This window comes from Balaenoptera acutorostrata, chromosome 2, assembly GCF_949987535.1.
Source record: "Balaenoptera acutorostrata chromosome 2, mBalAcu1.1, whole genome shotgun sequence".
NCBI classification, from domain to species: Eukaryota; Metazoa; Chordata; class Mammalia; order Artiodactyla; family Balaenopteridae; genus Balaenoptera; species Balaenoptera acutorostrata.
The window spans coordinates 62,590,343-62,615,376 of record NC_080065.1 but is presented as its reverse complement, the minus strand read 5'-3'; the positions used below and the strand labels follow the sequence as shown (position 1 = coordinate 62,615,376).

Here is a 25,034-nt window from a genome sequence, read left to right as displayed (position 1 = left end):
TGGGGGGTTGGGGACAAAGGAATCTATGTGCTTTCTTCTTTTGTGGGTTTACCCTCACAGCAAAGAGGTTATAAAAATACAATTTTAAGAGATCTAAATTTAAAGTAGTGAATAACCCACATTGCCATCTTTATCCACATAGCTCTTAGTATTTACTTATATAAGTATGTTAGCCCTCCGTCACTTTTCCTTCTTCTTGTTGTCATAGGCCATGCTTTAGGATGAGGAATTATAACAGGAACAATAATAACAATAGTAGTAAAATTTTATATAGCTCTTTCTATGCACTAGCCACTTTTCTAACTGCTTTATTTATATTAACTCCTTTAATTCTCATAACATTCGGAAAGCATTAGTAGAATCTGCATTTTACAAATGATGGAGCTACAGAAACAGAGAAGTTAAGTAATCTGCCTAGGTTTACACAGCTGGAATATGAACTCTGAAGTCCATTTCCTGAGTACATGCTCTAAACCACTCCACTGTGCTATCTTTAGTATCAGCACATATCATGATTGTTGAAGCGTCTGATGATCCATTGTGAAAGACCTTTCATAACATCAACGAAGAGTTTTACTTATTTATTTCCCATTCACAGTTTCCAGCTGTGTTCAAATTTATATCTTCCAGCTTTGGGTAATTTTCTCTCTTTGTCTTGCACAAATTTTTTTTTTTTAATTTCAGGGATGACTTTTTAAACTAGTACATTACAACTGATAACTGGTCACTTAGCTTTTGGCAGATGTTGTGATTGATTATCACTCCTGCTCAAGGTCAAGAAATATTCACGGAGGAGCTACTCTATGCTAGGCAAAGAGCTAGGCACTCAAGGTACAGATTTTTATATGTATATATATATATTTTACCTGTGCCGCACGGCATGTGGGATCTTAGTTCCCCAACTAGGGATTGAACCCACACCCCCTGCAGTGGAAGCACAGTCTTTTTTTTTTTTTTTTTTTAAATTTATTTGGCTGTGGCGGGTCTTAGTTGCGGCATGCAGGATCTTTTAGTTGTGGCGTGTGGGATCTAGTTCCCTGACTAGGGATTGAACCCAGGCCCCCTGCATTGGGAGCGGGGAGGCTTAGGCACTGGACCACCAGGGAAGTCCCTCAAGGTGCAGATTTAAATAAGAAAACATACACAAACGTATCCTTCCAGATAACATGGTAAGGGTTCTGAGTGAGGTATGCCAAGGGTCCACTGAGAAAAGAGGTAGGGCATGGAGTTGGGGTGCAGGGTGTTTTAAATAAGGGGAGGAAGTGGTTTGAAGGAAGGCTATTTTAGGCACTAGAGTCAAGATTGTGAGCATGAGAATGGAGGTGACAGATACAGGAGCAGAACATTTAATTAGGCAGAAATCTTGAAGTACTGTAGGATATGAGATATTTAAAAGGTGAGGAAGTCATGAGCAGGTTGGCTGATCTCCAGTTTCCACTGGTGGCATCTCACGTAGGCCAAAGTCTTGGCTACGACTCTTTTTTTTTGCTATTTTATTTCAGTAGCAAAACTTAGAATTCTGCTTCTTCTTTGTTTCTAAAACTTTCTAAACAGAAATCAATAGCTGGAGCCTCTCTTGAAGTTAGGAGCAAAGGTCTCTGCAGGAGAGGTTGCCCACAATTAAAGATTTCTTGTGTCCACCAAACCTGCTTTCACTGTTTAACAGTGATTTTGTTTGTTTTCTTTACAGTTTCCCCATTCCTCTCCTTAGGCCCTTCCCCAGCTTTGTAGAATCAGTTGGGGAGTGGGTATGAGATATATTGGAATATATATTTTTTTCTTTTAAAGGAATTTACAATCCTCAGGAAAAAAGAATGCTCAGACAGCATATCAATAGAAACAGCATATCTATAATGAGGAGTAAACATCTATTCCTGAGATTCTTAGGGATTCTTGGCTAGGGTGACTGGTTCCCAAAAAAGTCAATGAGAGATCAATAAAAGGGGGAAAGAAAAAGAACACATTTTGACCCAAGTGTGAGCACCACTTTTTCTCCTTCAATAATAAACGTGGTCCTGGTCTCAGCTGATAAGAGTGGAGTGAGCCATCTACTATAAAATCTGTATCCAGCTCAGTTGTCAAGACCCCAGTATCTTCCTCCTGTTCACCTTCATTCTTCCAATCCCAACCTCTTCCTTCAGCTTTGTATTTGCTCCCAGTTGAGGGAGGAAATTATAATGGTGGGAGAAAAAACAAGGCAAGTGTAAAAGAAAATAAAGAAGGATAGTGGCACAAGGGGGCTCTCTTCAGCTTCCCTGAGCAACTCCATTGAAAGAAGAGACAAAGAACAATTGCCCAGGCCTGCAAATAGTAGGCCATCTTTTTTTTTTTTTTAAATGTCAGTTTTATGATTGTTCTTTTTTTTTTTTTTTTAATTTATTTATTTATTTATTTATTTTTGGCTGTGTTGGGTCTTCGTTTCTGTGCGAGGGCTTTCTCTAGTTGCGGCAAGCGGGGGCCACTCTTCATTGCTTGCTTGTTCTTTTGAAATACACGTTTAGGAAGAAGTTTGACCCATGTACACCAAGGAAAGTTAAGATAATTATAGTTGGGCTAATAATTTTTGCCCTAAAGAAGGTAATGCAAGTAGCCAGAACAGAACCTTGCCCAGTCCTTTACTGAACAGTTGCTCTGGAAACTCTCCAGGAGCTTGGTTACATGCTGTGGACAAAGCCTTAGGTCTCCTCTACTTTATTCCTCACAAGAGGAGCCATCTTTATTTTGGAATCTAGGACTGGTTGGACCACCAAATAATCTCAATTTTGGTAAAGAGTTCAAAGCTCAGATTGTAATATCTGGCCATTGTGTGACACTGCATTTAATAGGGAATAAAGTGAGAGTGAAACTGTTTGGTCTCTGTTTTTAGGTGCCCTTCTCATTCCAGTAAAAAGAAAAAGATAAAAGTATAGTCAGGTACAGAGAAGGAAGGCATTCTGATTTGGGTAGGCCTTAAATATAACAGAAGCATTTCTTTCCACTCTCCCCTGCACACGTATGATAGACCCACTTCTCTCTGGTACTCTGTTCTTTTCAGGCAGGCCTGACCGAGTCTAAAACTTCAACCTGCTTTTTCAGTTGATCCTATTCCTCCTTCACCAAGAGTAGGACTGTCTTGGTTTGGGTTCCCCCAAAGGTAAAGACTGGGTCAAAAACCCTAGTGCAATAACTCATTTGGGGGATGACCCTAGGAGGTCAGAATAAGAATGCAAAGAATAACAGGGAAGAAGGAAAGGCCAGTATCCAGCTAGCCACCACTGTGGGCAACTGGGGCTCAGTTCTGCTGGGGACCCTCTGTAGAATGCCCCTCTGAAGGATGGCGGAGCGGGGTTGGGGGAGTGGTGGTGAGGTGGGATCACTTGTCCCTCACTCTTTGGTTGAGAATGCCTTCTGGGGCACACTTCCAGCTACATGTATGCAGAGCAGAGATACCGAGGCTTTGGAAAAAGCCTTGAGACAAAAAAGTTGGAAGACTTGATGGTTGACACTTGAAGTTGGAAGCCTTCAGCCTGCCAGGAATTGCAGCTGATGATGACACATGAGCAGGAGATGTGGCAAGAGGTACCTCGTAGCTGTGAGGACTGCATCATGGGTTGCCATGCCAACCTTTTCATTCCTTTTATATTCCTACTGGGCCTCTTTTGACTACAAGCCCTAAGCCATTTCAGAAGCTGGCCCTGTTCCCCCCGAAATTGTTATAATTCCTTCCTAATGCCCGGGCAATAGTATTCCATTCACAAACCACATTCTGAAGGCCTCTCATTTCCTCACTTTGGTTGTCCTTGGCCTCTGAGTAGACCTGGTCCCCGTAATTGGTGGATGTCAACATTTTTAAGCTTGCAAGTACTCTAGTTTACACATGGAAAGTGATCAATATATATTTGTTGATGACTCTAACAATAGTGAAACTATGACTCTGGTTATAAATACTGTTAAGCAGGAACTTGCCCAGTCAAGTGAAGTCAACAAACATTTCTTGCCCTGAGTATTTCAAAGAAAGGACAAGAGGGCTGATGGCTGGTTAAGCAGGAATTCATGAAGCTTCTACATACAGGTGGAGTTACTATGATTCCAATACGTAAAATCTTATCTTTGTTGGACAGAGGAAGCATATTATTTGTGGGAGTTATTTTCTAAAATCAGTGCAAAAATCAGAACTCCAGCAGAATCCCAAGGCTTTTTAATTTTTTTAAAACCATGTGAGGAGGGAAAATGTCCGAGTCAAAAGTATCCTTGAATTCTCCTTGTATTTCTTAAAATATAGAGTGCATATTTTGTTTTTACAGATTTGACAGAAATTCTTCTGCACACTAGATCTGACACCCCCTGACTACTGTAAGAGTCTATCTGTAGACAGGTAAGCATTTGAACCTTTCTGCCTGTAAGATTTAACTATGAAGTCCTAATATGCATGAGAACTAGCTAGTGAATGGTAATATATCCCTTCTTGCCTACCGAGTTGCTCTAATCTGTGTCAGTGTTACCCTCCTATTTGCTGTTAGATTTGAGATGTACTTCTTGTTATGAGAATTAGCCCATTATTTGTGATACATTTTGCAAATGTTTTCTTCCAGTCTGTCTTTTGACTTTGTTTATGGTGATTTTTGCCATGCAAAAGTTTTGGGTTTTGTTTTTGTTTTTTAAATGTAGTCTTTTATTATATATGGATTTTGAATTGTAATTCAAAAGCTTTTCCCTACACCCAGATTATAAAGGAATCCATCTGTGTTTTCTTTTAGTACTTGTTGGGTCTTGTTCTTTACATTAAGATCTCTGATTCCTTTGGAATCTATTTTTGTACGTGGTGTGAGGTGTAGATCCAATTTTGTCTTTTGCCAAGTGGCTGTATTCCGGTTTTCTTATACACAGAACACTGTGTTCTCTGCAGACACATCTATAACTCCCTCTTAGGGTGAGTCACTTCTGCCTGTATTGAATCACATTAGTTTTTTTGTTTGGTTCCAACAAAACAAACAGTACCCTTGGTTCCAAAGGGTACTATTTTCTGAAACTAGTTACAGATTCTGGGGTGTACCTTATCTGGAGCCCTAGTGCTTCATGAAAAGAATATTGTATTTTAAAAAACACTTTTCTGATGGTCCAGCCCTGCTCAAGGATTGTGGATATTTTAAATAAGGTGGATGATATGGTTCCCATGATTAAGGAGTATATGTAGAGTGATTAGAAAACAATTGAAGGCCGCATAGAACTAGTGAAATTTACATTTTGGCTTACTGTCTCAATACCAGGAAGTACTTTCTCTGCACTAGCATAATTCATTTTTTTAAAAATTGAGATGTAGTTGATTTACAATGTTCTATTAGTTTCAACGTGGTGATTCACAATTTTTAAAGATTATACTTCATTTATAGTTATTATAAAATATTGGGTATATTTCCTGTGATGTACAATATATCCTTGTAGCTTATTTATTTTTTACATAGTAGGTTGTATCTCTTAATCTCCTACCCCTATTTGTCCCTCCCCCCCTTTCCTCTCCCCACTAGTAACCACTAGTTTGTTTTCTGTATCTGTGAGTCTGTTTCTTTTTTGTTATATTCATTACTTTTATTTTTTAGACTCCACATGTAAGTGATAACATATAGCATTCATCTTTCTCTGACCTATTTCACTAAGCATGATACCTCCAAGTCCATCCATGTTGTTGCAAGTGGCAAAGTTCTTTTTATGGCTGAGTAGTACTCCATTGTGTGTCTGTGTGTGTGTGTGTGTGTGTGTGTGTGTGTATCACATTTTCTTTATCCATTCACCTGTTGATGGACACTTAGGTTGCTTCCATCTCTTAGCTATTGTAAATAATGCTGCTATGAACTTTGGGGTGCATGTATCTTTTCAGATTAGTGTTTTTGTTTTCTTCGGATATATATAGGGTAATTAGTCTTTAGGAATGAGTTGCTTTTGAATTATTCATTTCAGCTGCAGGTAATGGAGAACCTAACTCACAGAGGTTTAAACATTTTTCCTCCTCTCACATCAAGAAATCTGGAGGTAGGTGGTTACTAGCATTGGTCCAGTAGCTCAATAGTGTCAGGAATAGCACCTCTACAATTCTGTTGGCCTTTGACACATGGTTCCAAGACGGCTGCTGAAGCTCCAGGTGTGTTACATCTGGGTTCTGAATAGTAGTAGAATGTGCCATCCCCAAATACACCACTTTGGCATAAGGATAATTTTGAGCTAGAGGCACTTGAAAAATAGCAGATTCAGGAAAGGCACTGTTACCTCCCTTTTTCTTCCTGAAAGTGCTTTTTCTTTCATGTGGAAGATGCCCTCTCTACACCAGGAAGGAAAGAATATTCTTATCACCAGAGATTGGGAGTCAAGGCTAAGGGAAACCTGTACAAACAGATCTTGTTAAATCAACCCTTATCTTCCTTTAGCCTCCCCATATATTTTAGTTACTTTTCCACAATTAGTACTCTTTGTTCAACCTGGTATATAAGCACTTAGGTGTAACTGCTTTTTGGGTCTTCATTTTTCTGTGAAGTCTCTCAACGTAGATGTAAAAAATGAAATTTGTACACTCTTCTCTTGTTAACCTGTCTTATGTCAACTTAATTCTCAGGCCCAGCCAGAGACTCTAAGAGGGTTGAGGAAAAGTTTTGCTTCCCCTATAGTTCAAAGGAGAAATAAGATGAAGGGGCATACTGCATCTGTCTCTTTCATCAGAAAAAAAATTTCTCCAAAGTTCTTCAGAAGCCTTCTACTTATGTTTCTTTGGCCAGAACTATCACATGGCCACCCTTAAATGCAAGAGAAGCAGGGAAATAAAATATTTAAGTTTTGTAATCTCTTTTGGGGGAAACAGCAAGGGAGAGGGGACTGGGAATGGCTACTTAACCAACCAATGGATCGACCACATTGAAATATCTCATTTCTGCTTGCTGAAAACAATGTCTGGTATGATGCAGGTATGAAAATGCAGTACCAGATCTTATGCAATCTAAGTAAAATTTAAACAAGCAGAAGGTAGGAATCTCAACAGCATGAGTTGAGAGATCTGCTTAAAGCTCTGCTATTGATGGCATGCACCTCCCAACTCCTAGTCTCTATGCCTCACAATTCAAATTCAGATGGAAGAGGTTGGTTGGACCAGGTTGAATTGGCTGCCCACTCTTATTGAGGTCACAGGCAGGGGGCAAGTCATGGAGAGAAAGCCTGACCACTGAGGGATTATCCCTGGAGATGCTGGGGGCAAAGGGACAGCATATTTTAGTATATGTAAGTATAAATAATGTAAAAATCTAAACAACTTAGTATGTTGGTATGTGATAATTGGTGGTATGTTGTCAGATCCAGAAACCCAAAGAAGACAACTGCCCTTTAAATAGGGTAATTATGCCTGCTCTTAAGTAGAAATGTCTTCATTTACAGTTTCAGAAATTTAGCAGGCAAGTTTGTTAGTTTTTGTTTTGTTTGGGATACTATGATATAATCAAAATAAATAAATATTTGGTCTTTGTCCCTGGTTCCTGGCACACAGCTACTAAAACCTTTAGAATCTGCAGATGAGAGGGTCTTTTGTATGCTAACTAGGCGACTAGTGGCTGGGGTCCCTAGATAGTGTCAGGATGAGGGCTGGTCACCAGAAAGACCAAGGCACGATTAGAGGGTTGGAATTTTCACCTCAACACCCCCTCCCCCAATGCCCTGTCCTCCCCGCCCCAGGGAGGGAAGAGGGGCTAGACATTGAGTTAATCACCAATGGCCAATGATTTAATCAAGCATATCTATGTAATGAAACCTCCATAAAAATCCCTAAACGACGGGGCTCAGAGAACTTCCGGGTTGCTGAACACATCAAGGTGCTGGGAGGGTGGTGCACCCAGAGAGGGCATGGAAGTGGAAGTTCTGGGCCCCCTCTCCCACAAACCCTGCCCTACGCATATCTTCCATTCGACTATTCCTGAGTCGTATCCTTTATAATAGACCAATAAATGTGCTTTCCTGCATTCTGTGAGTCATTCTAGTGAATTATCGAACCTGAGGAAGAGTTTATGGGAACCCCCAAATTTATAACCAGTCGATCAGAAGCACCTGTGACAACCTGGGACTTGAGACTAGCATTTGAAATGGGGCAGTCTTGTGGGACTGAGCCCTTAGCTTGTGGGCTCTGATTCTAATTCCAGGTAGATAGCATCAGAATTAAATTGAATTGCAGGTCAGCCAGCTGGTGTAGGAGAGTTGGAGAAGTGGTGTCAGAAAAGACACTGCACATTTGGTGTCAGAAGTGTTGTGAGTAAAAACAGCTCAGAGACACCAATAGAACAAAAAATGGAGAGGATGAGTTAGAATGACTCTGAAGGCTTCCCACTATGAAAATGGAGGGCCAGCTTACTCTGCCAGAGGGTAGCAGCCTTGAACTGGAAGAATGAGTCAACAAGACCAGGTGGTGGTGGAATTAAAAACAACCAGCTTTGAGAAAGACAGAGACAGTGATTCTGAGAGATCAAGGATGATAGCTAAGGATGAAAAAGAGTTTAGAAGGGCCTAAGGCAAGTCAGGCAAGTTGATTAATGGCTCTGAGGTGGCTGATTTTGGCCAGCTGTGAGTTGAGGTCAAAGGCCTGGGAAGCAAACTAGGAGCTGGAGCAGGTTGTCAGTGTCAGAGTCCGGAATGGGTGACATGCTAAGGGCCAGAGTGGGTGATGAGGGACCAGTGTCTGGTAGAGAAGTGGGCTCTAGGTCATGTCCCTGAAAATAACTTCTTCAAAAGCCAATTTGCCAATTAACCAATTTGCTAAAAGCTGCCAAACACCTTACATGAGTCTGCAACAGAGTCAGGTTCCCACCTTTCAGAAACCAGAGGACACTTCAGGGATGATGAGGGTCTGACCACTTGATTTGGTCACATCTCCTCCGCTTACCCCAAGTGGGTTAGCTACTGGTTGAATTGCAAGAAAAACATAATTGCAAAATTATTTTCCTACCAATTTATGGTAGCTCGTATAGATATGGAATTAAACAGATGGAGAAATTCTCAGAATTTCTTGAATTTTTCAGGGCCTTCCAGGAACATCAGTGTTTGGGAGGCAGCTAGGGAGAAAGGTGCTACAGCATTTCCTGCCTCTTTATCTTCCGCTCTCTTGGCCCACACTGCCAGAAATTTCTCCCACCTGCTTTAGGCCAGCTTTATGATCTCTCATGAACTGTAGCTGTGGAAGTGAAACCAGTACGCCAAAGGCACATATAAACAGCACTTGTAGAGCTGACCCTCTCCTGGCTGTGAGAAATGGATATTTATGTCCGGCTGCTAGCTCTGTATTGACTTGAGTCTGACAAATTGCTGAGATGTTCCAAATGCAGCACTTATAGGGAGCCTAAGTGTTTTTGTGGCCCAAAGTCCTGCCAGGGTGTTTTGGCTCTTGACTGGGCTGTCTGTGTGGAGACACCTCTTCCCTCAGCCTTTCTCCCTGGGGCATTGTGCAGGGGGGAAGACTGCGTCTATTGACAGATGGTGCCCTCAAGCTGCCTTTCTCAGGGAATGACTGTTAGCGAAGGTAATCGTTGGAAGGTACAACGCTCTCGCCAGTGATCAGAACACGCTGTCCGCACAGCTGTGTGCCATGCATGTTTGAGGGCAGAAAGATTGGATTCCGAGGCACAGAGTTTGTGGATTCTTCCATATGTTTCGACAACTATATTTGAGAAGTGAGTATATTGATTTGTTGCTCAGAAGAAGAAAACACAGCAAGCTGGGAGTCGGGAAGGCGGAGCACAGAAATAGAGAAAACCTAACTAGGATCAGGGTGGGAAAGCTGCGCTTTCAAGAAAACAGAGATTCAGACATCTCTTTCCCTCCTCCCATCCAGTGTCCTTGTTCTATAAACAACTAAGAAAGCTTGGTGGAATTAGACTGGGACAATCTTTGAAGCAGACCAGATTAGAGACAGAGGTATTACAGGCCCCAAAGGAAAAAAGACTTATTAAAGGCATGTGAGGAAAGCAGTCTCTTGAGCACCTATTGTCTGAGGGTCAATCCCTGAGGACCCTATTGCCATTTCTCAGCCAGATTTGCCTGATTTCTTGGAAAAGAATCCCATCTGACCTGTCTGTTTCAAAATTGAGTTCTTTTCTTTCTTTCTGGTTAGACGGTATTTACAAATCTTTTCTAGAAAAGTTTTCAAATGATCATGATTCCTTGCTTATAAAGCTCCTCACTGTCACCCAGTGCCCAGGCCTAGTGCTTCCTGGTGGGCCTGGTTTTGTAGCCATCCAAGATAAAAAATAAAGTAATATCAGGATAATAAAATATTGGGTCTGGGATATCTTAATACCTATTGCTATAGTAGGAAAACTGGGGAGAAAGAGGATGGGCGGAACACAAAAATCTCCTTTTCTTACTACCTGACAAAATCTTCACAAGATAGAGAGATGAAAAAATTTCACCAGCAGCAATAAAGCAAGGAAACAACTTTAGGTCATAAATTTTGAAAAGTAGTGACCAAGGAACCAAAGAGAAGATTTTTATCTCTAACCCCTCTCTTCATTCCTATCCCAGCCTATCCCAATTAAGCAAGACGGAGGAATTAGGTTATTTGATCCAATATTTCTTAATAACTTTCAGTTAGGAGAGAAATGGACTGAGGTGGTCAGTAGATAGACCAGGGAACCCTAGAGAGAAGCCACTATCACCACAGGATGTCAACAGAGGCAGGAAGAACTGCCTGGGCTCATCATTTTCTTGGTTTCATGCTGAATTCGGGACGTGATCTGAAGCCACAGGAATAGATGCTGCTCCAACCAGGTAGAGGCTTCCTGGTTATAAGAAATCTCAGAAAATAGAGCAAAGCCCAGGTACCATAATAACAGGTGCATGCAGCCCCAGAAGGACTCTCCCTTCTCCCCTTCAGTTCTATAGAGAAATGAGTAGAACCCAGTGTTCAGCTTGAAAGTTCTTCTTTTTAAAGGAAGACAAATATGGAAGAGTAACAAGGACAATTCCTTCATATCATAGATCAGACATCAGATGAACAGAAGGCCCTAGAGCAGGGTTTCTTAACTTGAGCACTTAACATTTTGGGGCACATAACTCTTGGTTGCAGGGGAGTGGGGTACCCTGTACTGTGTAGAATGTTTAGCAGCATCCCTGACCTCTACCTATTGAATGTCAGTAGCAAACACCACCACCCCCACTCCTGCCCCGGGTGTGACAACCAAAAATATCCCCGTATTTTCTGGGGTGCAAAATCACCCTGAGTTAAAAACCACTGCTCTAGAGTCTAGACATGGTAGCCCACTTCAAACATGAGCAAGAAGAAAAGCAATGGCATGGCAACTAGAGAAACATACTATAAGAAAACAATAAGTGAATTAAATTAAGGAAGCTAGCAAGCAAAAGATGTAAAGTAAATCCACTCTAGAAGACAATATAACTCAAGGAAAAGAAGAAATGTCTCTCAAACTTTCTCATTTTAGAACAATTAATAATCTAGAACAATTAATATTATTAATAATATAAATTCAATAAAGCAAAGTTCAAAGACTACATGGTAAAATAACAGAATGGGCTGAAGAAGGAGATTTCAATGCTATGGAAATGAATTGAGTCCCAAAATAAAACCATTATAATGGTTTTATTATAATAAATAAATAAATTATAAATATCAAGGAACTGACTAGAGAGGATTAAATATAGAATTGCTGATAAAGAGAAGGGCTTGAGATACCAACGAAAATGCAGAGTGAAAAAACAAATCAATTAAAGCAAGTAGATAATAGAATATAAACATGTAGGCCATAAAAAGATCAGCTAACATAAGCATAAGTTGCTCTCCTTGAAGTGAAGAGCTCTGCAAATGAAACAAAACAAGTATTCAGAAAGAAGATGGTGGGATGTTGATAAATGACGGTGCTCAGGCTCAAGTTCCAAGAGTGACTAAGAATCAGTGATTATTGTGAAAGTAAATTTTTAAAACATACATCTACTGGGACTCTTTGGAACGTAGTGATAGGAAACCCAACACAAACTGGCTTGCTCCCAAAAGGGAATTTATTGGTTCACATTACTGAAAAGTCCAGGAGTAAGATCTGGCTTCTATTCAGTTAGATTCAGGCCTCCAAAAATATTCCCAGGGTTTATTTCTCTCTAGTTCTCTGCTCTGCCTTCTGCCATGTTGGCTTCTTTTTCTGGCTCCAAGTGCAGCCCCAATGTCCCCAGGCTCTCCCTAATGGTGGCAAGATGTCTGTGGGCACTCCAGCCTCAAAAGCTGTCAAGTTCAAGTCTAGCAAGAAGAGAAGAGTAGTGTCTGGTAGCTTCCATCAAAGTCTTGAGACTCATGCTGGTAGACCCAGCTCAAGTCGTATTTGCATGGAGGATGCAAGGCTTTGTTCACCAGGCCTGATTTGGAAGGTGATATGGGACGTTCTCTAGAAAAATAATCTTGTTGACAAGATTGGAGAGATGGAGCCAAGACTTGAGTGAGGAGGTAACTGCAATAGTACAAGTGCAAGACAATGAATTGTGCTACTTCTGAGGTGGGGAATAAGTTTAAAGGATAGTCTTAAAACATGGTCTGACCTCAAAAGGTAAAGCTCATTTAAAAATTTTATTTATTTATTTTTAATATTTATTTATTTATTTGGCTGTGCTGGATCTTAGTTGTGGCATGCGAACTCTTAGTTGCGGCATGTGGGCTCTAGTTCCCTGACCAGTGATCGAACCGGGCCCCCTGATTGGAAGTGTGGAGTCTTAGCCACTGAACCACCAGGGAAGTCCCAAAAGTAAAACTCATTTTAAAAGAAAAAGGAGAAGGGACTGTTCTAGATTAAAAGAGACTAAAGAGACAACCAACTGCAATGTGTGAATATTTGATTGAATCCTAGTTCTTTATGCTAACGGACACTGTAACATCTGCCAACATCTAACAATTGGCACGTGGTTAAGTAGACAATGATATATTAAGACCATGGAAGTTCATAAAAATATCTGTTACGTGGCTACATCACTATTTAGAAATCCACATACAAAAGAATGGTAAATGGAAAAAAGAACGTAATATGTAAAGACAATGTAAGCTAAGACATTTGTTGAATTAAGATTATGTAAATTGTATGAAAGATTTCAAAAGATGAAATGTGTCTTTCCTGCTAATATTTTTCAAGTACAAAATAGGGAAAATACCATGATAGTATGATCTCTATCAACTTACTCTGAAACATTCTTAATGTTCAGGTTCCAAACCACAACCGTTCTTTCATTCAATAGACAGTTATTAAACATTTCCTCTGTGTCAGGCACTGAAGGCACAAAGGTAAATAAGACCAAATATTGGGCTTCAAGGAGCTAACAATCTGGTGTTCTGAAATAAGTAAATTGATAATTATAATAAAGTAGGTACTACAAGAGACATGAAAAATGCTGCCAAAACTCCCAACCTTCAGGCCCAGAACTTCCCTCAGCCTGCAGGACATATCTATGGGGACAGACTACAGACAACTAATGAAACAAGACCAAAATCTAAGTTGTGACTCCCCCTCTTTCCCACTTTCCCAAGTTTTTCCTTTTATATTGTAGTACCAGACAAGCCACAGGCTATGGCTTTGTCCACAGGCCCCTTCTACATTGCAGTATTGAACCTTCCCCCACGAAGATCTTGCTGACTGTAGAAGTCCTAGGTATTTCCTTAATCCATAGGTTGCCTCAGCCCTATGATTATTAAGTGCCCTGATAGGAAAACTCTATTTCTAATGGGGACAATGTTTGGTTAAGCCAATTCTCTTCCTAGGAAATTTGAACTATAGGTCTGAGGAAGGAGCCAAGCAGTTGGTGGCAGGAGCAGAATCCAAAAGACTCAGAACACAGCACATAGAAGCCATGAGAAAGCAGAAACTATGAGTAAGTAGTAGACCTGAGGTGGAGGGTGAGGTGGTTGATTGGTAGTAAGAAGACAGGAACAGAGAGACTTTGTGTCACCATAAATGCAAGGGCCCATCAAGTTGTGACAGAAACAGGGACACCTCATTTAGGCTTTGGAGTCTTAGTCAATCTACTATCCTCATCAGACTTCTCCCTAATCCTTTTTTTCCCAACTATCAGCCACGAGCTCTCCCTCTCATTCAACTTCTCTCTCTAGGCTACCTATGTCATCTGCTCATGAATATTGTCTTCAGTTTGGGAAGGGTCACCATCCTGAGGAGAATAACAAGCTAAAGATCATGCAGCTTCCTTCAGTGAGGGATTATACAGGTAAAAGGAAAGCGTGCTCTGCTGCATGGATTTTCTTTCTGAATTTCCTTTGGTGGCCTGATTATTAACACAAAAAACTTTTCCTTCTATGTAACAGTAAAGCCATCAAAGAACAGTCCACCTGTCAGCTTGCAAAAAAAAAAAAAGATCTTGCCAAAACACATAAATATTAAAACAAAACAAAATAAAACCCCCTACCACCACCACTATCACACCTACAAACATCACTGTTGCTACTGTTAAGCTGTTTGGAAATCTAGTAGAACACGGTCTCCCCTCCCCTGTACCCGACACAACTAGGCATGGTTGTTCCATTGTACCATCATGAGGATGCACGGTTCTTTGGAATGCATTGTAGCTGTTCCCTCCAATGTAGCAGGAAAAATAATAGCCTTGATGAATGTTTATAAAATGCTCAATAACAACAACTATACTGTCAGCCCACCATAGAAAAAATGCTATGCCAAAGAATCCTGCATTTTCCTTTAAAAGTTGGCAGATGAGGAAATACACCTAAGAGGAGTTTAGAGTTATGTAAGAAGATATAGTATTATTCCACATAGAAAAAAAGAGAGGTAGATTGGGGACTTCCCTGGTGGTCCAGTGGTTGGGATTCCAAGCTTCCACTGCAGGGGACATGGGTTCGATCCTGGTCAGGGAACTAAGATCCCACAAGCTGTGTGGTGCGACCAAATAAAGGAGAGAGATTAATCCTTTGTCAGTTGCTTCGTTTGCAAATATTTTCTCCTATTCTCAGTGTTGTCTTTTCGTCTTGTTTATGGTTTCCTTTGCTGTGCAAAAGCTTTTAAGTTTCATTAGGTCTCATTTGTTTATTTTTTACTTTATTTCCATTACTCTAGAAGGTGGGTCAAAAAGGATCTTGCTGTCATTTATATCATAGAGTGTTCTGTCTATGTTTTCCTCTAAGAGTTTTATAGTGTCTGGCCTTAAATTTAGGTCTTTGATCCATTTTGAGTTTATTTTTGTGTATGGTGTTAGGAAGTGTTGTAATTTCATTTTCTTACATGTAGCTGTCCAGTTTTCCCAGCACCACTTATTGAAGAGGGTATCTTTTCTCCACTGTATATTCTTGCCTCCTTTGTCAAAGATAAGGTGACCATATGTGTGTGGGTTTATCTCTGGGCTTTCTATCCTGTTCCATTGATCTATATTTCTGTTTTTGTGCCAGTACCATACTGTCTTGATTACTGTAGATTTGTAGTATTGTCTGAAGTCAGGGAGCCTGATTCCAAATATACAAGAAGCTCATGAAGCTCAATATCAAAAAAAACAAACAACTCAATCCAAAAATAGGCAGAAGACCTAAATAGACATTTCTCCAAAGTAGACATACAGATTGCCAACAAACACATGAAAAGATGCTCAACATCACTAATCATTAGAGAAATGCAAATCAAAACCACAATGAGGTATCACTTCACACCAGTCAGAATGGCCATCATCAAAAAATCTACAAACAACAAATGCTGGAGAGGGTGTGGAGAAAAGGGAACCCTCCTGCACTGTTGGTGGGAATGTAAATTGATATAGCCACTATGGAGAACAGTATGGAGGTTCCTTAAAAAACTAAAAATAGAGCTACCATATGACCCAGCAATCCCACTACTGGGCATATACCCTGAGAAAACCATAATTCAAAAAGAGACATGTACCACAATGTTCATTGCAGCACTATTTACAATAGCCAGGACATGGAAGCAACCTAAATGTCCATCTACAGATGAATGGATAAAGAAGATGTGGCACATATATACAATGGAATATTACTCAGCCATAAAAGGGAATGAAACTGAGTTATTTGTAGTGAGGTGGATGGACCTAGAGACTGTCATACAGAGTGAAGTAAGTCAGAAAGAGAAAAACAAATACCATATGCTAACACATATATATGGAATCTAAAAAAAATGGTACTGATGAACCTAGTGGCAGGGCAGGAATAAAGACACAGATGTAGAGAAAGGACTTGAGGACACGGGGGGGAAGGGGAAGCTGGGATGAAGTGAGAGAGTAGCGTTGACATATATACACTACCAAATGTAAAATGGATGGCTAGTGGGAAGCTGCTGCATAGCACAGAGAGATCAGCTCAATGTTTTGTGATGACCTAGAGGGGTGGGTCAGGGAGGGTGGGAGGGAGGCTCAAGGTGGGGGGGATATGGTGGTATATGTATATATATAGCTGATTCACTTTGTTGTACAGCAGAAACTAACACAACATTGTAAAGCAATTATACTCTAGTAAAGATATTAAAAAAAGAGAGAGAGAGATTGGATGTAGCTGAAAGTCCTCTACCGTTTGAGGATATTATGGTTTATCTTCATTTTAGTGCTTTATCTTTTTTTAGTCCAAAAAATATAGGTGTGCATTTCCTTAATATCTTGGTTTTGAAATTGCTGTTGTTTAGACTTGTACAGCTACAAGGAAGTCTTGAGTAACCCAAACATCAGTCATTGGTTGAATAATAAAAGCTCCATTCAATAATGGAGTCTTCGCTTACAATCCTGGGGACTTAGTGTTCCCTCTCCTCTGTTATGAACTCTACATTTATTGAGCATTTAATATGAACTAAACAGGGATGGGACACATAGCAGTTCTTGTCTTGGTCTGAGTTACCCGTTCCTTGTCCCTGAGTTGGGTAACGGACAAGTAAACCAATTATTGCAATGCAGTATGATAAATGGGAGGCACTTAACTCAGACTGGGGCCTGGGGTGTGAGATGGGAACTATTAAGAAATGCTTTCAGTTTTTATGGTTTGGAATAGATTAGATGAATAGACAAATGACGTCAAAGTCTTAACTGATTCTTTTCTCAATATCTAACCCTTTCTCCCCAGTTGTTCCTTGAATAATTCATTTCTTCCCAATTAAATTATAATGTATATCAAATAGCTATTATATAATGTTTATTTATACAAGTGTCTGGGAATTTCCTTTTCTGTTTCATTCATTTTTGTATTCTTTTGTTGTTTCTAAACCTTTGCTTATCATGGTTTTATAATGTTTTGATATCTGGGAAGCCTAGTCCCCCTAAATATTCTTCTTTGTAAAATTTTCCTTGCCATTCTTATCAGTTCTTTCACATGAATTTTAAGATTATTTTGTCAAGCACTCTCCTCCCCAAACAATTCCTGGTGGGAATTTGATAAATCCCCATATTAACATGGGCTGAAATGATATATTTATACTCTTCAGTCTTCTCCACCAGGGACATCAATAGGATGTGTCTATAAGGAACAAAGATTTATTCATATTATCTTAGAAAATTAGGGGTTTATCATGAGAAGAAGTAATGGAGACATTTATTTGTATTCTATATATCTCTGAAACTTGCTGTTTTTCTCCTTGTGGCACATTTTTTAAACTTATCTGTGATGTTTTAGATATTTTCTTTGCTATCACAAACAGGATTACTTTTCCTTTACATTTCCTTATAGAGGAAAGCTATTTTTAAAAATGTTTTATTATATTCAGCCACTTTATCAAGTCCTGCTGTTTCTAACAGTCTTTCCATGGATCCTCTTAGGTCTTCTACGTAAACAAAATCATTTTCAAGTAATGACTATTTAGGTTTGTTTCATAAATTTGCTTATTAAACCAATCACTGTGGAGGCAGGATGAAAAATGAGAAAGTGGGGCTGATGGTATGGAAATTGGATGAGAAATTATGGTGTTTAAGAACTGAAGCAGATTAATAAGAGTTGAATGGAAAGGATGTATTAAGAGAAATTCAAAAGGTAGAAGAATGTGCAGGACTCAGTGATTTGAGATAAGGGATTAGGAGAAATGAAGGATGATTATTTTTTAACTAATTAATTTTTAATTGAAGTATAGTTGATTTACAATGTTGTTTTAGTGTTAGTTTCTGGTGTACAGCAAAGTGGTTCATATATATATATATATATATATATATATATATATATATATATATATATACTTTTTCATATTCTTTTCCATTATAGTTTATTATAAGATACTGAATATCTTGTGCTATACAGTTTATCTATTTTATATACAGTAGTTTGTATCTGCTAATCCTAATCTCCTAATTTATCTCCCCTCACCCCATCCCCTTGGGTAACCATAAGTTTGCTTTCTATGTCTATGAGTCTGTTTCTGTTTTGTAAGTAAGTTCATTTGTATAGGATGACTTTTAGACTTTAGCTTTGGGTGACTCTGTAGACAGAGATTTCAGTAGATAACATTTCTGATAAAGAATAGAGTTACTCAGGTTACAATTAAGAGACTGGCAGTATATTGTGTGTTCATGAGTAAAAATAAGGACATTTTTTTACTGATTCTTTGGGATTTTCTATTTATAAGATCATATTATCAGCAAATAATGACAATTTTACTTCTTCCTTTCTGATTTGGATGCATTTTATTTCTTTGTCTTGCCTAATTGTTCCAGCTAGGACTTCCAGTACTACACTGTGGTGAGAGTGTGGCATCCTCACCTTGTTTCTAATCTTAGAGCAAACACTTTCAATTTCTCTCCATTGAGTATAGTGTTAGCTGTGGGGTTGTCATACATGGCCTTTATTACATTGAGGTATGTTCCTTCTATACCCAGTCTGTTAAGCGTTTCTATTGTGAAAGGATGTTGTATTTTGTCAAATACTTTTTCTGTGTCTATTGAAATGATCATGTGATTTTTATTGCTCATTTTATTACATTTATTGATTTGCATATGTTGAACCATCCTTACATCCCAGGGATAAATTCCACTTGGTCATGGTATATAATCCTCTTCATGTGTTCTTAAATTCAGTTTGCTAATATTTTGTTGAGAATTTTGGCATCTATACTAATCAGGGATATTGGTCTATAGTTTTCTTTTCTTGTGGTGTCCTTATTTGACTTGGAATCAAATAATTTGATTTGGTATCAAAGTAATGCTAGCCTTGTATAGGATGAATTTGGAAGTGTTCCCTCCTCCTCAGTATTTTGAGAGAGTTTGAGGAGGATTGGTGTTAATCCTTTAAATGTTTGGTAGAATTCTCTAGTGAAGTCATCTGGTCTTGGAGATTTCTGTGTTGGGAGTGTTTTTTGTAACTCATTCAATCTCTTTGCTTGTTATTGGTATGTTCAGATTTTCTATTTCTTCTGATTCAGTCTTGGTAGTTGTGTGTTTCTACAAATGTATTCATTTCTTCTATATAATTTGTTGGCATATAACTATTTATAGTAGTCTCTTATGATACTACGTATTTCTGTAATATCGTTTCTAATTCTATTTAGTTGAGTCTTCTCTCCTTTTTTCTTAGTTTAGCTAAAGGTTTGTCAATTTTCTTTATCTTTTAGAAGAACCAGCTTTTAGCTTCATTGATCTTTTCTATTGTTTTTCTGGTCTCTATTTTATTTATTTCTGCTATGATTCTTATTATTTCCTTCCTTCTGCTAACTTCAGGCTTAGTTTGTTCTTTCTCTTTTTCCTTGTGTAAAGTTAGGTTGTTTATTTGAGACCTTTCTAATTTAATATGAGCATTTATTACTATAACCTTTCCTCTCAGAAATGCTTTTCTTGCATCCCACAATATTTGATATGTTTTCATGTTCATTTGTTTCAAGATAATTTTTTATTCCCCTTTTGATTTTTTCTTTGACCCCAGTGGTTGTTTAGAAGTGTGTTGCTTAGTTTCCACATATTTGTAGATCTTCTCACTTTCCTTTTATTGTTGATTTCTAGTGTCATACCACTGTGGCCAGAGAAGATAGCTGGTGTGATTTCAATCTTCTTAAATTTGCTAAGATTTGTTTTGTGGCCTATCATATGATCTATCCTGGAGAATGTTTCATGTACACTAGAGAAGAATGTGTATTCTGCTGCTACTGGATGGGATGCTTTTTATATGTCTATTAAGTTCATTTGTTCTATAGTATGGTTCTAAAGTTTCCTTGTTGATTTTCTGTCTAGACAATTTATTGATTGCTGATAGTGGAGTATTGAAGTTTTGTACAATTATTGTATTGTTGTCTATTTGTCCCTTAATATCTGTTACTAATTGCTTAATATATTTCAGTGCTCAGGTGTTGGGGCTGTATATATTTACAATTATTACATCTTCTTGATGTATTGATCCCTTTATCATTATATAATGACATTCTTTGTTTCTTGTTAGTTACTCTTTTTGGTTTGAAGTCTATTTTGTCTGATATAAGTATGGCTACACCTGCCTTCTTTCCATTTCCATTTGCTTGGAATATCATCTTCCATCCTTTCACTTTTTTCACTTTTACGTGCATCTTTAGAGCTAAAACAAGTCTCCTGCAGGCTGCATAAAGCTGGGTCTTATTTTTTAATCCATCTAGTCACTCTGTGCCTTTTGATTGGTAAGTTCAATCCATTTATATTTAGCATGATTATTGATATGTAAGGATTTACTACTGCCACTTTATCTTTTGCCTTTTGGTTATTTTGTCTCTCCACTGTTTTTGTCTACCTCTGTAGCTTGGTAGTTTTCCATGGTGATCTTCTCAGTTTCCCCTCTTTTTATGTTTTGTGTCTCTGCTATAGATTTTTGCTTTGTGGTTACCTTGAAGTTTATATAAAACATCTCATAGATAAAATAGTCTCTTTTCTGCTGATAGCATTTGATCTCTGTTTGCCTATAAAGGTTCAATCTTTTTATTCTTCTCCTCTTATGTATTTGATGTCATAGATTTTCTCTTTTTATGATGTGATTTCATTACCAAATTGTAGTGGCTATAGTTATTTTAAATTATTCTTTTCCTTTAAACTTTATGCTATAGTTAAGAGATTAATATACTGTTCTAAAAAATTACAGTATTCTAATTTTGACTATTTATCGCCTTAGAGTTTTGTATACTTTTATCTTTGCTAGAAGAGCTCCTTCCAACATTTCTTGTAAGGCAGGTCTAGTGGTGATAAACTCCCTCAGCTTTTGTTTATCAGGGAAAGCCTTTATTTCTCCTTCATATCTGAAGGATAACTTTGCTGGATAGAGTATTATTGGCAGTTTTTATCTTTCAATATTTGAATATTTTATTTCACTCTCTCCTGGACTGTAGAGTTTCTGCTGAGAAATCTGCTGATAGCCTAATGGGGGTAACTTTGTAGGTTACTGTCTTTTTTTCCCTGGCTGCCTTTAAAATTCTTCCTTTATTGTTGTCTTTTGACAATTTTAATATAATATGTCTTTGAGAAGGTCTTTTTTGTTGAGATGATAAGGTGTTCTATGAGCATTGTGGACTTGCATATCTAGTTCCTTCCCCAATTTTGGGATGTTCTCAACTATTATTTCTTTAAATACACTCTGATCCCTTCTCACTCTCTTCTCCTTCTGGGACACCCATTAATCTTATGTTGGCCTTTTTTTTTTTTTTTTTGGCCATGCTGCACAGCTTGTAGGATCTTAGTTCCCCGACCAGGGATCGAACCCCGGCCCTGGCAGTGAAAGCATGGAGTCCTAACCACTGGACCTCCAGGGAATTCCCTTATGTTGGCTCTTCTAATAGAGTCAGGGTTTCTTCACTTTTTAAAAATCTTTGTTCTCTCTCCTCTTCCACCCTAATCATTTCTATATTTCTATCTTCAAGCTCACTATTTCTCTCTTCCATATGATCTGTTCTATTTCCAATGCATTCTAGTTCACTCTTCATCTCATTTATTGGGTTCTTCAGCTCCAGAATTTCTATTTGGTTCTTTTTTAGAATTTCAGTCTCTTTGGTAAAGTACTCCTTTTGTTCATTAATTTTATTCTGAAGTTCATTGAATTGCCTTTCTGAGCTTTCTTATAGCTCATTGAATTTCTTCATAACAGCTGTTTAAAATTCTTTATGGGTTACATCTCGATATTCCATGTCTTTGGGTTTGGTTGCAGGAAAACTGTCATTTTATTTTTGTGATACCATATTACCATGACTTTTTATGGTGTTTGGTAAAAAGAGCTTCTACTGCTGCAACTGAAATAGTGAATACCTTTCTTATGCAGGCAAAGGCTTTGTTTACTTTGATTCTGATTCAACAGGTTGGTAGTTGGGAGTCTTCCTTTTGCTTTCCAGAAGGTGGCACTACAGCACAAGTTTTTGGTTTCTCACAGTGGAGCGGACCCAAGGTGCATTAAAAAAAAAAAAAAAAAGCAAAGAGTGGTGGCAGAGTGTGTGCATGTTTCGGGGTTGGGGAGGAATGTGTGTACTTAGCACTTGAATGTGCCTACGGCCTAGTAGGGGGATCCTCAAGGTGTGTGTGGCAGGATGGTCCCAGAGGTCCATGAGCAGTCTCCTTGCTTCCCAAGGCAGACAGCAAGAGATGCTTTCCTTCAGTTCTCTTTGCCTACTGCTCTTTCCTTTCTGTCCCCCTAGTCACTGTGGTCTCTCCTCAGAGAGAGCAGCTGGTCCCTCCAGCTGCAGCATGCATGGCCAGGCACACTCCCACTTACCACCTTCACCTTCACTTCCTCTGCCAGAAAAGTCATGCTAGCTTGCTGCTGGAGCAGCCACTACCTTCTCTGCCTTCTCTGTCTTTGCTGCCGCTGGCTCCACGACCATTTCTCTTGCTCTGCTATCTTCTCTGTGGTCCAATCCACCCACTTTCTGGTGCATAGATGGATGGATCTTTTGGGTGTCCTAGCATGCTGCGTAGAGGCATTTTTTTAAATTATGGATGTCCAATTAATTGAAATCAAAGGGGAGAGAAAAAGGTAACAACTCACACCACCATGATGTGGACATCCAGGATCCTGTATATGGATTTACACTTATCAAATTGTACCTTTAAGATGTATGCATTTCAGTATATTTAAATTTTATCGCAATAACAAAAATTATCTTTTTAAAAAGTGCATTGCTTTCCAAAGCTTTGTTAAAACTGAGTTCTTTGTGATGAAAGTGAAGACATATTAAATCTTTCCTCGAGGGGTTAAAAATATACAGATTGAAAACAAGGAAAAAGGGCATACACGAAGGAAGAAAATACAGTCTAAAAATGGAAGCCAGAAGACAAAGTTATAAAAATAAAAGGAAAGCTTAGGATTTCCACCTTTATATCAGTTGCTGGGTAGCATATCAGAGAATCCTCTTGAGAGAGCATATGTCAATCTATATCTATCTATCTATCTACCTATCTACAGAGAGAGGGAGAAAGAGAAAGAGAGAGAGAGACTAAAATATATTAAACTATAAAAATAAGACCTGATCCCTTCCCTCAAGGCACTAACATAGTAATAAATGTACCTGTCTTCGAAGTTCCTGCTTCAAAATGTGTTTACATGTGTGTTCTCTTGTATTGAGACCATTATTTTAGCTACTAGGAAGTTTTTTCAGTTTCACATTTTGCTTGAGAAATACGAAGATAAAATCTAAAATATGATGGTACTTCATAAATGAAACAGCAGTGGCATAAGATGCACTATAATGTCAGCATTATCCTCTGACTTGGTGTGACCTTCAACTGATAATGTGACCCTTTGAAGTAATGGACCTCAGTATATGTCAAAAAGAAAAATACCAACAACCCAGAAAAAAATGGACAAAGGATGTGAATAAAAAGATCACAGGAAAGGAAAGGCAAATGGTACTTAAATATCCTAAAAGAGTCTTAATATCACTCACAGCAAGATAATGCATATTAAAGCTATCATAAGACACCATTTTCACCCATCAGTCTGGCAAAGGTAAACACATTTTGAAAACATTCTGTCTTGTGGCTGGAACATGGAGACATAGGCCTTACGCCTTGCTGCTAGTTGGAGTACAAATTTATACCTCCAGTGTGGAAATAATTTGGGGAGCATTTATCAAAATTAAAAATGCATATACAGTGATTGCTTCGGCAGCACATATACTAAAATAGGAACAATACAGAGAAGATTAGCATGGCTCCTGCACAAGGATGACACTCAAATTCGTGAAGCGTTCCATATTTTTGATTCACTTTGTTATAAAGCAGAAACTAACACACCATTGTAAAGCCATTATACTCCAATAAAGATGTTAAAAAAATTTTTTTTTAATGCACATACAGAGATTCTCATTTCTGGCCAAGAAAGAGTAACTGGTACTCAATTTACCTTCATACTTAACTGTAAATTCAGACCAAATATATGAAATCATGACTTTCAAAATATTGGCCATCAGGCAGCCAAGAACAGTGGTCTGAGAGAGATAGGAAACAAGCAAGGTGAATGCTTTGAGTGTCTAAGATCACTGCTGACAGAGAGGTTCCAAGCTTGACACAGGCAAGGGAAGCCCAAGTGGTCTTCCTGAGTTGGGAAATAGAGTTTGGAACATGCGGAGGCCAGGGCAGGTGGAATTTGTGAATAGAGCACCAGAGAGGAAGACGTACAGAGAGAGTGCCCAGAGATCTGCAAATGTGTGAGGAAACCACTGAGCTAGGGAAAGAACCATGAACATACCTCTGGCCCACTTTGAGGAATTTACCCTACTCATACAGACATATCCATGGCACACAGTATAGCTGTGCAAGTTGTTCACTGCTTGAGTGCCTTTGGCCAAGGGGCTGAAATCCAGTCTGTTCTCCTTTCTAGCTGCACACCCTGGCTCTGGGGCGGGGATGAGAAGAGCCTAGAAAAATAAGCCTTTTTCAAATTAAAACAGAGATGCTATCTACTCACCAAGCAAGGAGAATGTAGGGTTGGCTCTGCTTAGATAGAGTGCCTTTTTCTAAATTTCACACAGGCAAATATAACTGATGTTTCTATGACCCCACCACATACCTCAGCCACCTTGCTGTGGACAGTTTTATGGTTTCTTAGACTCATCTCAGCTGACAGTAGCCTTCCGTGAGCTCTTTGTAGGGGAAATTTGGCCTGGCACAGTGGAAGAACT

General features: G+C 38.8%; 1 protein-coding gene and 1 non-coding gene across 2 annotated transcripts in view; one reads left to right on the top strand and one right to left on the bottom strand.

The window, feature by feature from the left end:
- Window positions 1-25,034, bottom strand: part of HMGCR (3-hydroxy-3-methylglutaryl-CoA reductase) — a 79,819-nt gene that overhangs the window by 23,410 nt on the left and 31,375 nt on the right. The window lies entirely within an intron of this gene.
- LOC114236949 (U6 spliceosomal RNA) lies at window positions 24,007-24,113 on the top strand. The gene has a single exon (XR_003622792.2). It is a non-coding gene; the product is annotated as a U6 spliceosomal RNA (small nuclear RNA).